Raw genomic sequence first — 15097 nt, 5'->3', positions numbered from 1 at the left:
AACAAGAGCACAAACTAAACACTAAATAATACGGCGAGGGCCGTAACCCCCCCTCCCAAAATTAAACATTTCCCTCAGAATGTTTGATCCCAGAAAGTGGTCTACATTCTTGACAGGGCATTAGCCAACACATTTTCAGTACCTTTTTTATGTACAATAATTATATTAAAATCCTGAATTAACAAGGACCACCTCATTAGTCTCTGGTTGAAATTTCTCATCCGATTCAAGAACACGAGTGGGTTGTGGTCGGTGTAGACCACCACAGGCAAAGGACTGGACCCTACATAAACCTCAAAGTGCTGTAAAGCAAAAAGTAGTGACAATGCTTCTTTTTCGATGGTGCTATATCCCACGTGGTGTCGGTTGTATGTTTTAGAGAAATACCCGACGGGATGATCGATACCACACGCATCTTCCTGCAGCAGCACCGCACTTGCACCTCTATCGCTTGCATCTACCTTCAGCTTGAAGGGGCGCTCGAAGTCAGGTGCAGTCAGAACAGGTGCACTGCACAGAAGAGCTTTAGCAGACTTGAAAGCTGCTTGACAGGCAGGAGACCACACAAACGGTTTTGAGGGGCTGGTGAGGCTGGTGAGAGGAGCTACAACTTGGGCAACATTTTTACAAAACCCTCTATAATAGCCAGCCATGCCCAGAAAATGGCGCAGCTCCCGCCTATTCTGAGGAATGGGGAAACTAAAACTAGCTTGGACTTTATCAGCCAAAGCATGCACTTGACCCTGGCCCACCTGTTTCCCTAAATACGTTACCATTGCACGCCCGAAATCACATTTGGCCAGGTTTAATGTTAATGAGGCCTGCTTCAACTTTTCAAAAATGACGTACAGGATTTCCAAGTGCTCGGCCCACGTGTTGGAATACGCCACGATGCCATCCAAGTACACCTCGCAATTTTTGACACCACCCAAGACCTTATGCATTAGGCGTTGGAAGGTGGCAGGTGCATTCCTCAGGCCGAACGGCATCACTGTATACTGTAAAAACCTGTCGGGTGTGACAAAAGCTGAGATCTCCGAAGTTCGAGGTGTCAGAGGAACTTGCCAGTACCCCTTAAGTAAATCGAGCTTTGTAACAAATTTAGCTGAGCCCACACAGTCCACACAATCCTCCATCCTAGGCAAAGGATAGGAGTCTGCCTTCGTAACATTATTTAATTTTTGAAAGTCAGTGCAAAAGCGAGGTGTTTTGTCTCCTTTTGGCACAAGAATACATGGGGCACTCCACGCACTAGAGCTGGATACAGCTAACTTATTCTCCAACAAATATTCAACCTCCTTCTCGATGAGTGCACGTTTGGTTGGGTTAACCCGGTAGGCGTGCTGTTTTATGGCTCCCCCCATCAATGTCATGTGCAACAACATTCGTACGTGAGGGAGTATCATAGAAAAGAGGCAAGAAGTTATTGATCAGTTTACAAATATCTCTGCGAGATGAACTGTCTAAATGATTTAAACTGGCCTCTATATTTTTTAGGGAGTCTGAATTTTGGAGGCAAGAGCAAGGCTCCATATGGCTGAGATGCAAGCCATCGCTCTCCGGATAATATTGGGTCTGGGGTACCTGTGTTACAGTTGACACGACATTTTGAGGAACGGAGGAAGCGGAAGAACGGGCGAAATATGGCTTCAGCATATTAATGTGACACACACGGGACTTTCTACGACGGTCTCGGTGCGAATAACATAATCAGTGTCACTTAATTTTTTATCCACTTCATACGGACCACAAAACTTAACCTGAAGGGCTGAACCGGGAATTGGAAGGAGAGACAACACTTTGTTCCCAACTTCAAATTTCCTTTGAACTGCTCTTTTATCATAATGTTTCTTCATTTTTCCCAGGGACACAGACAGGGCACTGGGTGCAGCCTTGCACGCCTTGTGTAAACGCTCTCTAAAGGAGCACACGTAATCAAGCACATTGCGGGTCGTATTCGATTTATCAATCACTGACAAAAACTTTTCTTTCAGTGCCCGCAGAGGACCACGCACCGTGTGTCCGAACACCAGCTCTGCGGAACTGAAACCGGTGAACTCCTGCACACTCTCTCGTGCAGCTAAAAGAAGGAACGGTAACCCCTGTTTCCAAACAAAATTTCGTTAACATCGACTTTAATGTTTGGTGAAAACGTTCGAGTGCGCCCTGTGACTGTGGGTGATATGCGCTGGATGTATGGTGTTTAATGGCAAGTGATTTTAGGACCTGAGCAAAAAGTTTAGAAAGAAAATTCGAGCCTTGGTCTGTTTGAATGGATTTTGGCAACCCAAATGTTGAAAAAAATCCAACTAAAGCTTTAATGATCGCTTTAGTCCGAAGTGTGCAGAGTGGTATCGCTTCTGGGTAGCGCGTCGCGGCGCACATTAAGGTTAACAGGTATTGGTACCCAGACTTTGATTTTGGGAGCAGCCCTACACATTCAATAATTATGTGCTCGAATGGTTCACCCAACACCGAGATAGGATGCAGTGGAGCCGGAGGAATCATCGGATTCGGCTTACCACAAACCTGACTCGCGTGGCACGAGCGACAAAACCTAGTCACATCCCCTTTTAAACCTGGCCAAAAGAAATGGGGTAGGATACGATTGTAGGTCTTTCTAATCCCTAAATGACGTGCAAAATTATCATGCCCTAAACTATAAATTTGGGAACGAAATTTCCGTGGAACCACCACTTGTCTAACGGACTCCCAGCCCACACTAACAGATGAGGGAGGACACCAGTTGCGCATTAACACACCATCGTTAATGTTGTACTTCCCTGCACTGTCAGTCGTAGCGCTGGCAACGAATGAGAAACAACCCACCAGAGACGGGTCAGCCTGTTGCGCTTCAATGAACTCTGCTCTGTTACCAGAAAAACACATATTAGCCTCAGCAGGCAGTAAGTTCTCATACAAAGACTTTTGATTTTTTTCTGGTGACGTTTTTGTCGTTTTCACATAATTTAACACATCAGAACACAGGAATGAATCAGACAAATCCATTACATTACCAAATTTGCGCGTCTGTGCGCATGTGACAGCACAAGCTGGCAACACCAAACTCGGCTTGACAGCAGCAGGAACAAAAACAAGCGAACCAGCAACAGGAACTTCTATCACTTCAGGATTCGAAAAAACTTTCTCCCCGGCCAAATCGTTTCCTAGGATCATGCCCACTCCCTGGACAGGCAGTTTGGCACGCAATCCGATTTGTACTGGAGCAGAAAAGAGCGGAGAACGCAAAAACACAGTGTGCAGCGGAGCTCTCAATACATTCATTTGAACTCCCCACACGAAAGCATCGGAACCGCAAAAAAAATCGGAAGAAAAAGGCAATATTGACCGCAACATCAGAGACTGAGTTGTGCCCGTTTTGCGTAATATTGTGATCGGCACCTGATTTTCCTCCTCTCCCATCAGAGAGACAAACCCTTTGAGAATGAAAGGCCGATAACCTTCATCCCCATCATTCATTCCATCTGCAGGGACAGGAGACCTAACAGGCTGAACAAAATTCACGCCGACCGCGGGGGTGTGCTGATGTTGCACTGAAGGAAAAACCCCACGGTGCGTCAGTGCAAACTCATCCGCGCACACAGCAGCCTTTGAAAGGGAATCAAGCTTTTGCTTATTTAAATGAACCACGAATTTCTTTCCGGTAAACACGTCTTAAACTCCTCCAGTAAAATGAATTCACGGAGCTGAGGAAAGTTTACGGCCTTACTAGCGGCACACCACTTATCGAACAATACAGCCTTCTCATGGGCAAACTCGACATAAGTTTGGGTGACAGATTTTTCACATAATCGAAATCTCTGCCAGTATGCCTCAGAGACGAGCTCATAAGCTCTCAGAACTGTGGCCTTCACCACATCATAATCAAGGCTTTCATCCATCGATAAAGATGCACACACCTCCTGGGCTTTCCCCACTAATTTACATTGCAGTAATAAACTCCAAACGTCTTTGGGCCAGTTTAGAGTAGCGGCAATGCGTTCAAACGCATTAAAGTATGAATCCACCTCACTCTCTAAACGGTGGCACCAATGCAACGTGTCTGCTGATGTCAAACTGTTCATGAGTGGAATGTTTTTTTTTTTTTAAATTACTTTATTAATCCCTGAAGGGAAATTATGTTACACTCTGTTATTTTTAGGGACATGCTTCTCACACACACAGGCCCGAATCACACACATGCACAAACAGGACCTGTGGACATGCATCAATGGAGAGATGTCAGAGTGGGGCTGCTTCCACAATGAAGGGAGCACACCAGAGCAGTGTTGGGGTTGCCTTGCTCAAGGGCACCTCGACGATGCTCGAGAAGTGCCCTGGCACCTCTCCAGCTACCAGAACAACTTCTGTATTTTGGTCCACATTGGGACTTGAACCGGCCACCCTCCAGTTTCCAACCCATGTCTCTATGGACTGAGCTACTGTGGGGGGTGGGAGCACTGGGGTTTAGCTGGCATCTGGGGCGGGGTTGCTTGGTGCTCCGGGATGATGCTGTTTGCTTGGGGGCGGCGCTAACTGTTTCAATAATTGAGGTTGCTATCGGCCGCTTGGTTGGTCTATCCTGCTATCTGTAGACTGGTGAGTGGGTCCGGGGCACCTTTGTCTGGGGGCTGCTGTTCCGCACCGGATGTGTTCCGTTGGAGTGCCTCCTTCCCGCAGTGGTGGCCGCCGGTCGCTCGTGCGCCGGTGGGGAGCATTGGCTTGTGCTGTCCGGTGGGGGGGCGGGGCCTGGGCTGCTGTTCTTGTGCCAGCTGGGGCTGTGCAGTCCTGCTGGGCTGTGGCCGGTTCATGGCCTGGGGTGGGAGGCTTCGCCTGGGGGCTTGCCCTTGGGGGATTCGGCGGGCCTGGCCGGCGGGCTGGGCCGGTCCTCGTGGGGGTCTTCTGGGGCGGGTGGTGCGGGCCGAGCCCTTGCATGCCTGTGAGTGCAGCGTGGGGTGGCCCCTGCTTGGGCGGTGCCCTGCAATAAAATAAATAAATCTATTTATTTGCAATAACTAAACATGCATTGCTGTCTTAAAAAGATTGCAGTTCTTGGGGTGAGGCATCAGCACTGTAGCCAGGCTAACACAAAGTCAGAGCTCTATGGAGCCCATGATTCCTCTAGCCCTCAGCTGTGAGGACTTTATGACATTTTTTAACGATAAAATTCATAAGATTAGAGAAAAAATTAGCCACTCCCTGCCTTCACCTGGGCCTGCTGTACCCTTAAATGTAAATAGGCCTAACCTAAACTGTTTCACACATATAGGACTTCAGGCCTAACTGCCCTAGATGGCATTACTCTGGCATGAAGCACAACTGTTAGAAACCTTGGGGTTCTATTTGATCAGGATTTATCCTTCAACTCTCACATAAAACAAACTTCAAGAACTGCCTTCTTTCATCTCCGTAACATTGCTAAAATCAGATCTATCCTGTCTCAGGGCGACGCCGAAAAACTAGTCCATGCTTTTGTTACCTCTAGACTGGATTATTGTAATTCTCTTTTAGCAGGCTGCCCGAGCAAGTCGCTTAAGACACTTCAGCTGGTTCAAAATGCTGCAGCACGTGTACTGACTAAAACTAGGAGAAGAGATCACATTACTCCTGTATTAGCCTCTCTGCATTGGCTTCCCATAAAATATAGAATAGAATTCAAGATTCTTCTTCTCACTTATAAAGCCCTAAATGGACAGGCACCAGTCTATCTCAAGGAGCTTGTAGTGCCATACAATCCCCCCAGAACACTACGCTCTCAAAATGCTGGACTACTCGTTGTTCCACTTGTCTCTAAAAGTAGTATAGGAGGAAGAGCTTTCAGTTATCAGGCCCCATTTCTCTGGAACCATCTACCAACCACGGTTTGGGGGGCAGACACCCTCTCTACCTTTAAGGTTAGGCTCAAAACATTCCTCTTTGGTAAAGCTTTTAGTTAGGAACCAGCTCATAGCTCATAGTTAAGATGCAATAGGCATAGACTGCCGGTGGGGGGGGTCTGGCATGCTCGGTTGGAGAGAGGTTGGAGAGGGCGTTAAGAGAGAGGTCATTTAGGTTAGAGAGGGACCGGAGAGGGTCCATTCCTCTCTCTAACACCCCCTCTATGTCTGCTTCTTCCCTTGTGTGTTTATTTTTTATTTTATTTTATTTATTCAGTTCATTTCCGACATGGTTGCATTCACAGAAATTCATTTGACATTCAGAGCAAAATCCCATCATTGTTTTTTTTTTTTTTTTTTTATCCTTTTTCATGCCGGAAAGGGCGACGGAAAAAAGCATTATGCTTATCTAGATCCGTCCCCTAATTTGAACACAGATAATTTTACATCCAACCTCGTTTCTTCCCTTTTTTTTTTTTTTTTTTTTTTTTTGTGATGTGTTCTCGTCTGCAGTCATTGTTCCTGCTGTTACTCCTCATCACAGTCTTTTTCCCCCGTATTTCCACGAGCTTTCTTTTCCAGTCGTTGTTTACGTTCCTCCAACTCTCCAAACGTGAAGTTCTTCTTCTCTCTGAGAACCTTCATATCCTCTGAGAGTCGCCTCAGCTTACGATCCATCCGGAAGGCACATGCACAGACACATACCCCCATCATTAGCAGGCCAAAGATCATGACTCCTAGCAGATAGATGTCCTCCACATCTTCCACTTTCAGCTGGGAGAGACAGAGCATCTGGCTTCTCCCTCGTGCGTCCACGACATATCCACTTGGGTATGTGTCCTTTGGACACGGTATTTCGTGCTGAAGCAATTGCCTCGTTGAGAAGATTTTGTCAATGGTGCTCAATGACCAGTTGATGAGTTCCATGTCGTTGCTGTAGCGTTCAATGAAGAGTTGACTTGAGATCTGTATGTGTGTAAAAATGTCCTCCTCGTTTTGTCCTTAAATTGTTTCAGATTATCTGACTGTTGTGTCTCTTTGTCAAGGCTGTTCCAGAGGTTCATGGCTCTATACACAGTACTATGTTTGCCAACGTTTGATATGATCCTGTTTGGTCTAAACACATTATTATGTCTGAATTCGTAGGGATTTTGATTGTAAGTGAAACGTTTTTGGATTTGATGTGGTAATTTTTTTGATGAAGCCCTAAATGCATGTATTTGTGTGTTATAGTGTATTATTTCTTGCAGTTTTAGGTATTTTGACTTCTCAAATAAATCGTTTGTGTGTGTGTTGTGTGGTACTTTATGTAAAATTCTTATAGCTTTTTTTTGTTGTTTAAATAGTGGTTCAAGATACGTTTTGTAGTTATTACCCCATATTTCGGAGCAGTAATTTAAGTGCGATGCTATGAGTGAAGAATATATTGTTTTAAGTGATTTGGTATGTAGGATTTGTTGAAGTTTCCATAGGATGTAACTGCTTTTGGCCACTTTGTTTTTAACTATTTGTATATGTTTTTTCCAGGTCAGCTTGTCGTCCATCCACACTCCAAGTGCCCTATATTCTTTTACTTGTTCTATTATTTCCTTGTTTAGTTTCAGTCTTATATCTCCTGTTTTTTTTCTCTTTCCAAAGTTAATGAATTTTGTTTTACTGACGTTTAGGGATAGTTTATTTACATCTAACCATGTTTGAATTTTTAATAGTTCTTCATTTGTTGACTCTATTAAAGTGTTAATGTCTTTGCCTGAGCATAGAATGGTTGTGTCATCTGCAAACAATGTTAGTTTTAGGCAATTGGTGACTTTGAAAATGTCGTTTATGTATAGAATGAACAGTTTTGGCCCCAAAATTGAACCCTGAGGAACACCACACTGTATGGTTTGGCATTTTGATGTATGTTCTTCAAAGTCAACATATTGTCTTCTATTTGTCATATAGCCTTTAATCCATTTTAAGGCGTTACGCTTTATTCCGTAATTTTGAAGTTTTTCTTCTAGAATATCATGATTAATTGTGTCAAAGGCTTTTTTTAGGTCCAGAAAAATTCCAAATACAAATAGTTTTTTTTCTAATGCTTCTCTTATATTCTCCGTGATGTCAATTATAGCCATTGCTGTTGAACGTCCTTTTCTAAATCCATATTGTCCTTCATGTAGTATATTATTGTCTTCTATAAATTTGTCGAGTCTGTTCATGAACAGTTTTTCCAGAATTTTTGATAATTGTGGTAATATTGATATAGGTCGATAATTAGTGAAATTACATTTTTCTCCACCCTTGTAAATCGGTCTGATTTTTGCAATTTTCATTTTTTCTGGGAAAACCCCATTCTTGAATGATAGATTACTTATATATGTTAGTGGCGGGGTTATTTCAGCTGTTATGGTTTTTATTAGACTCATAGTTAGATTATTAACGTCTCTGGATTTTTTTGAGGTACTGGTAGTGATTATTCTGTCCACCTCTGCTTCTGTTACTTCTTCGAGTACAAGATACTTATCAATGTCTTTCTTCTCATTGTCAAAATGGTTCCATTTAAGTGTTGGGTGTTTATTTATCTCTTTCTCTATGTCTTTTCCAGTATTTATGAAAAAACTGTTGAGTTCTTGTGCTATTATGTTTTTATTGTGTTCTTTTACATTGTTTATTATAAAACGGTCTGCATTTTTTTCTTTGCATTTGCGCATGTTTATGTTATTTATTATTTCCCACAATTTTTTGTTTTTGTTTTTATTCTCTTTTAATTGTTTTTCATAATATTCCCTTTTTTTTTCTCTAAGTAAATTATTAACTTTGTTTCTGTATTTTTTATAACGTATTTCTGCTTTTAATGTTTTTTCTGTTATATATTTTTTATATAGTATGTTTTTCTTTTTGCATACGTTGGCTATTTTCTTATTAATCCATGGTACATTGTTTATTTTACTTTTGGTTGTTATTTGTTTCAAAGGGCAGCATTTATCGTATATTGTCGTTATTGTGTCTGTAAATGTGTCATATGCTACGTTCACGTCTTCTTCCTTGAAGACACTTTCCCACGTCTGTCTTTTTATCTGTTGTTTAAAGTTTTGTAATTGTTTTTCTCCTTCCAGTCTCCTGTATGTCTGTGTGTTATGATTTACACGGTTCTTCTTCTCTTTTGCGTTTAGTATCATAAATATTGGTAAATGATCAGAGATGTCATTTATTAATATACCACTCTTTACATCTGTGTTTTGTATGTTTGTGAAGATGTTATCTATCAGTGTTGAGCTGTGTTTATTAATTCTGGTTGGTTGCGTTATGAGAGGTTTTAATCCATTTGTGTACATGTAATTAGTAAAGTCTTCAATGTGTGTCTTTTTTAAAGGATTTAAAATGTTTATATTGAAGTCTCCACATATCAGTAATCTCTTATTTTTAATTTCTTCTATCATTTTGGTTAGTTTCTCATTAAATATGTCTATTTTACAGTCAGGTGCACGATACAAACAGCAGATTATTATCTTACGTCCCTCTGGACTTGTAATTTTCACTGTTATACATTCCATTACTTCTTCCACAGTTAAACTCAAAGACTCTATTATCTCCATATCTATATTTTCTTTTATGAATAGTGCTACCCCTCCTCCTGGCTTATGTAATCTGTTCTTATAGACAAATTTATATCCTTTTATCATAAAATCCATGCCTTTTTTTTCATTCATCCAAGTTTCTGATAGTGCTATTATGTCAAATCTATACAATGTAGAGATGTAATCCTTAATGTCTTCAAAATTTGCATACATACTGCGACAATTACAGTGAACAAGTGACAGACCTTTTTCGTTCTTATTTTCCACTTTGAAGTCATTCTCTGTGTAGTAATGGCTGTTCGTGTATTGTTTCCAATGTGAAAAGTTGTTTGGGTCCACTTCGTCTACTTGATTAATCTCCCGTTGTTGATGTTGATGATGTTGCGGATGATTTTTAGTGATTCTGTCCATATCCATGACCTTTATCAGTGTTCTTGACTTTTAGGCACCTCATTCGTATTTTTCCAGGTCTTCCATCCTTTCGACTAGAACGGGTTTTCCATTTTCTCCTCCTGGAGGTGTGATGTAAATCCTGCAGCCTCTGGTCCAGTTTTTCACAATTTTTCCTCCTTTCTTCAGTTGGCGTGCTTTCCATGCGATACTTGCATTCTGCTTCGTCAGGTTCTCGTTCATAAACACCATCGTTCCGGCCAGTTTTCTTCCTTGTTTCATTATTTCAGCTTTATATTTCACGTTGGTGAATGTAATTTTCACATCTCTGGTGTCTTTGCGTTTTGGCAGCAGCTGGCAGTAGTTGATGTTGTCTGGGTTCACTTCAATGCCTTTCGAGTCCAGGTAATCAATCACCTGTTCTTCAATCGATTTTTCATCTTCGCTGGTCTGATCCTCTGTTTGTCTTGTTGCACTGGCGTAGCTCCTTGGCCTTATCTTTAGGCCCGTGATGATGACATCCTTTTCTCTTTCTTTTCTTTCCAGTTCTTCAACCCTCGCATCCAATGTTTTTATCTTTTCTGCATTCTTTACATTTTCTTCTTTCAGTACCTTGACATCATTCTCCAGTATTTTCAATGATTTCTCCAAGGCATTCGTCATGTTCTCCATCTTCGTAGATAGTTCTTGTCTTAAGGACATGAGATCCTGTCTCATCTCCTGTTTCATCTCCTTAATCATTTCTTTAAGCTCTTCTTTGAATAGCTTAAAGTTCTCTTCCATTTTTGGTGGCATGTCTGGGCCCAGTTTTCTCTCTTCAGATGCAGCTGGTCGCTGCTCGCTGGTAGTCAAGGTCGCGTTATCAGACGGGAGTATAGCTTTCCCGGAGAGAGCTCTGAAAACACGTCTTTCTCCCTTCCCTTGCTCCTGTACTCCTTCTGGCTTTTGTCTTGCAGGTCCGTGGGATCCTTAGTGTGGAGTTACAGAGTCTCAGCGGCTCTGTCTCCACCCTTTCCTCTGCACACACCCAACACAGCATAACGTGGATGGCTGTTCATCATAGGAATGGGATCCACACAAGGTTCCTGCTGCTTAACAGAAGGTTTTCCTTGCCGCCATGATGAATTCATGTTGGGTGTGGGATACATATGTATGTGTATGTACGTATATATGTATATGTGTGTATCCATAAAATGAAGAGTCCGTCCTTAAGACTGCTCTACTGTAAAGTGTCTTGAGATACCATTGGTTATGATTTGGCGCTATACAAATAAAAGATTGATTGATTGATTGATTGCATAAAGATCATTTAGAAATCAACACCTGTTTTCATAAATTTTATTCCAAATTATATACTACAGAATCCCTGAAAGACGAGTCTTTGCTTAGTTCATTTTTTAAAGAACTAAAGATACCTAAAATTGATCATGAAGTTGCTACAGATTTGGGAAGACCATTCTCCACAGCAGAAGTGATAAATGCCATAAATTCAATGCAAAATGGAAAGTCTCCAGGTCCTGATGAATTTCCAAGTGAATTTTACAAAAGGTTTGGTTCCCAGCTTGCCCCTGCTCTTCTCCCTGTGTTTGAGGAATCCTTTACCAACTCCTCACTTCCCCCTACGATGCGCCAGGCGGTTATCTCGTTAATCCACAAAAAGGATAAAAATCCCTTGGAGTGTGGTTCGTATCGCCCTATTTCCATTCTAAATGTGGACAGCGAGATTCTAGACAAGATACTGGTACATCGGTTAAAATTTATTCTTCCTTCTATTATTTCTGATGACCAAACAGGGTTCATCAAAAATCGCCACTTTTTTCAATATACGACGCCTATTTAATATCATCTATGACCCCACTCCATCCAACATCCCAGAGATAGTTTTATCCTTGTATGCTGAAAAAGCTTTTGACAGGGTGGAGTGGGATTATTTGTTCTATACCCTTAAACAATTCGGCTTTGGCTCCAAATTTATTTCATGGATAAAAGTGTTATACTCCTCTCCAACAGCTGCTGTACGTACGAACAATAATCTGTCTGCCTGTTTTCCACTGTTACGTGGCACCAGACAGGGATGTCCACTATCGCCCCTATTATTTGCTGTAGCAGTTGAACCACTAGCTGTTGCACTACGTGGTAGAGCTGATATGAAGGGGATATGGCAAAATGGTTCAGAACATAGGATATCCCTTTACACTGATGATATACTTTTATTCTTGTCTGAACCCTTGACTGGCTTACCGATCATACTGAACACATTGGGAGAATTTGGCAAAATATCAGGGTTCAAAGTTAATTTATAAAAAAGTGAAATCATGCCACTTAATACTACTGCCAAATTGATTAATTTTGACCTTTTTTCCCTGAAAAATAACACATGCAAATTTAAAGATCTAGGAATCTGGATCACACATGATTTTAATGACATTTTCAAAGCTAATTTCCCCCCATTATTGTGTCATTTAAAACAAGACTTGGAATGGTGGAGTATGCTGCCTTTATCATTTGGAGGTAGAATCAATATAATCAAAATGAATGTGCTGCCTAAATTTTTGTATGTTTTTCAGAGCATTCCTCTGTTCCTGTCAAGATCTTTTTTCACATCAATTGATAAACTAATATCGGAGTTCATTTGGAATAAGAAAACACAGAGAATACGTAAAAATATGTTACAACGCCATTGTCAAAATGGTGGATTTTCCCTCCCGAACTTTTAATATTACTACTGGGCTGCCAACATACGAAATATACTCTACTGGAAAGGATCCCATAACTCTGATTCAACCCCTAAATGGCTTCAATTTGAAACATTTGTCCTGTCATTCTACCTCTTTAGATGCATTGCTTAATACACATCTTCCTTTACTTAAACGTATATCTGAATATTCTTCAAATACAATAATTAAACACTCTTTTAAAATATGGACGCAATTCCGAAGAGTTTTTTCATTAAAAGATATTTCAATCCATGCCCCTATAACAAAAAACCATCTCTTCAAACCATCAATCATGGACAAAGAGTTCAATGTCTGGGTTAAAGGAGGAGCTACTACAATTGGAAATATATTTATTTATGACACTTTTGCATCTTTTGATCAATTGACATCAAAATTCAATATTCCAAGGTCACATTTCTTCAGATATCTTCAGATTCGTAATTTTGTATGAACATTTATCTCCTCTTTTCCATCCACACCGACCAGCTCTCTCCAGACTCGGTTTTGAAACTGAACCCATCTTCTAAAGGCTCGATTGGACTTGTTTATTCTTTAATTAACACTCACGACTTGAAACCTTTGATCAGGTTGAAAAACTGTTGGGAGGAAGAATTGGGGTTAGAGCTTTCTGAGAGAATCTGGGAAGAAGCTGTGGGAAATATACACTCTTCCTCCATTTGTTTAAGACACGCCGTGATCCAATTTAAGGTTATGCATCGCCTCCACTGGTCCAAAATCAAACTATCTAAAATGTTTCCTGCATTGATCCCTTGTGTGACCGTTGTAGGCAAGCACCAGGCACTCTTACACACGTTTTGTCCTGCCCAAAACTGGATGGGTTTTGGAAACTGATATTTTCAACATTTACAGACGTCCTAAAAACGTCATTAATACCCACACCCATAGCGGCAATATTTGGGGTTATACCACCTGACTTGCATGTCAGTCGTCGGGCCAAAACTATGGTTGCTTTTGGTTCTCTTTTGGCACGCCAACTGATATTGTTTAAATGGAAAGACAAACATCCTCCGAGTTTTTCAATCATGGCTAAATGATATTGTTCATTTTTTGAAATATGAGAAAATACGATACACCACAAGGAGCAGTGCCCAGAAATTTTATACTATCTGGCAACCTTTTCTCACTTACATAGAGAAAATGGAAGCTAAGGATACTGTAAATTAGAGCTGATGATCCCACCACTTTTTGGGTAAATTATTTATTTTGTTGTTCACTCATTTTTTTTTTTCAATTCGTTTTTAGTTTATGTATGCATATATGTGGGCATGTGTTTACATATTGTCACGGCAAATTTGCGGTTGACCTCATTTGGAGACATGATTTATTGCTCTGGTTGAATGATGGAGTCCAGTCAAAAGATGAAAAAAATTTATTATAAAACTAAATTAAAAAAAAAAAAAAAAAAAAAAAAAGTACAAAGATGGACAAAAATCAGTGACCGTCCGGCCGGACGTCCGATGACAGAGTGGCCCACAGTTCTAACTCATCACGTATATTCCCCCTCTGTCCCCCTCCCTCCTCCCCCCAGGAGATAAAGAGGACAGAGGTGAAAGAAGAGGGTGAAAAGAGACATTTTCTTCTTAGGTCAAAACAACCTGGTAACAACTCTGGTATCTCCTGATTGTCAGCTGTGCTGGAGGTGTGTGCGTGTATGGTGCTTGTGTGTATGAATGGATGTGTATTGGGTGTGTATGATTATGTGAGTGTGTGTGTGTGTGTGTGTAATAATAGAGGATGCCTCTATGTCTGTCCTTGATGATTCATGTGTTTTGGGAAGATGACCTGACCCAGCTGGAAGTAGAGCAGGAGGCACAATGAAAGTTACAACTTAAGGCTTAAAGGAATAAGATACATGAGTAAATGTATTTATAAACATAACTAACAATTTTTGCCATAACAATATGCATGTATTTATTTTGTATACTTTCTATAATTTACCCTTTCTCAGCATGTTTGAACTTCCGTTATTGTTTATAAAACATGAGAATAGCTCAGCTGGAGCTATGGGGTGGGGGAGGGGCATGTTTCACAGTTCTTAATTGAAACATCATTGATGTTAATGTTTTTGTTTATATGTATGTATAATTGAAAAAGTAACAATAAAAAGACCTTGAAAAAAAAATAAATATTGCAGTTCTTGTAGTGTTGACCTTTGAGAGCATGTGCAGAAAAGTAAAAAGATTTAAAAAAAAAAAAAAAAAGACACTTTGGTAAGCTTTAATTTTGAAACTGTTCATCAGAATGTTTTGAAACGTATAGGTTCACACCATGAGGTTGTGTACTACAACCCTGAAGTGGAATTAGACTGTAATAACAGGACGTTTAAAAAAAAATATATATATATTTCAAAGTCATATGTAATAAGTCTCATTTTTGAAACTTTGACAGGCTTTTATTTTTGAAACTACACATCAGAATGTTTTGACACTTATAGGGTCACACTATGAGGTCGTGTACTACAACCCTGAAGTGGAATTTGACTATAATAATAGGGCGTTTTCTTTAAAAATGAATCCAAAGTCTTATACAGTAT

This window comes from Gouania willdenowi, unplaced genomic scaffold, assembly GCF_900634775.1.
Source record: "Gouania willdenowi unplaced genomic scaffold, fGouWil2.1 scaffold_55_arrow_ctg1, whole genome shotgun sequence".
Lineage (NCBI taxonomy): Eukaryota > Metazoa > Chordata > Actinopteri > Blenniiformes > Gobiesocidae > Gouania > Gouania willdenowi.
The sequence above is the reverse complement of the archived record's forward strand: the minus strand, read 5'-3'. Positions refer to the sequence as shown.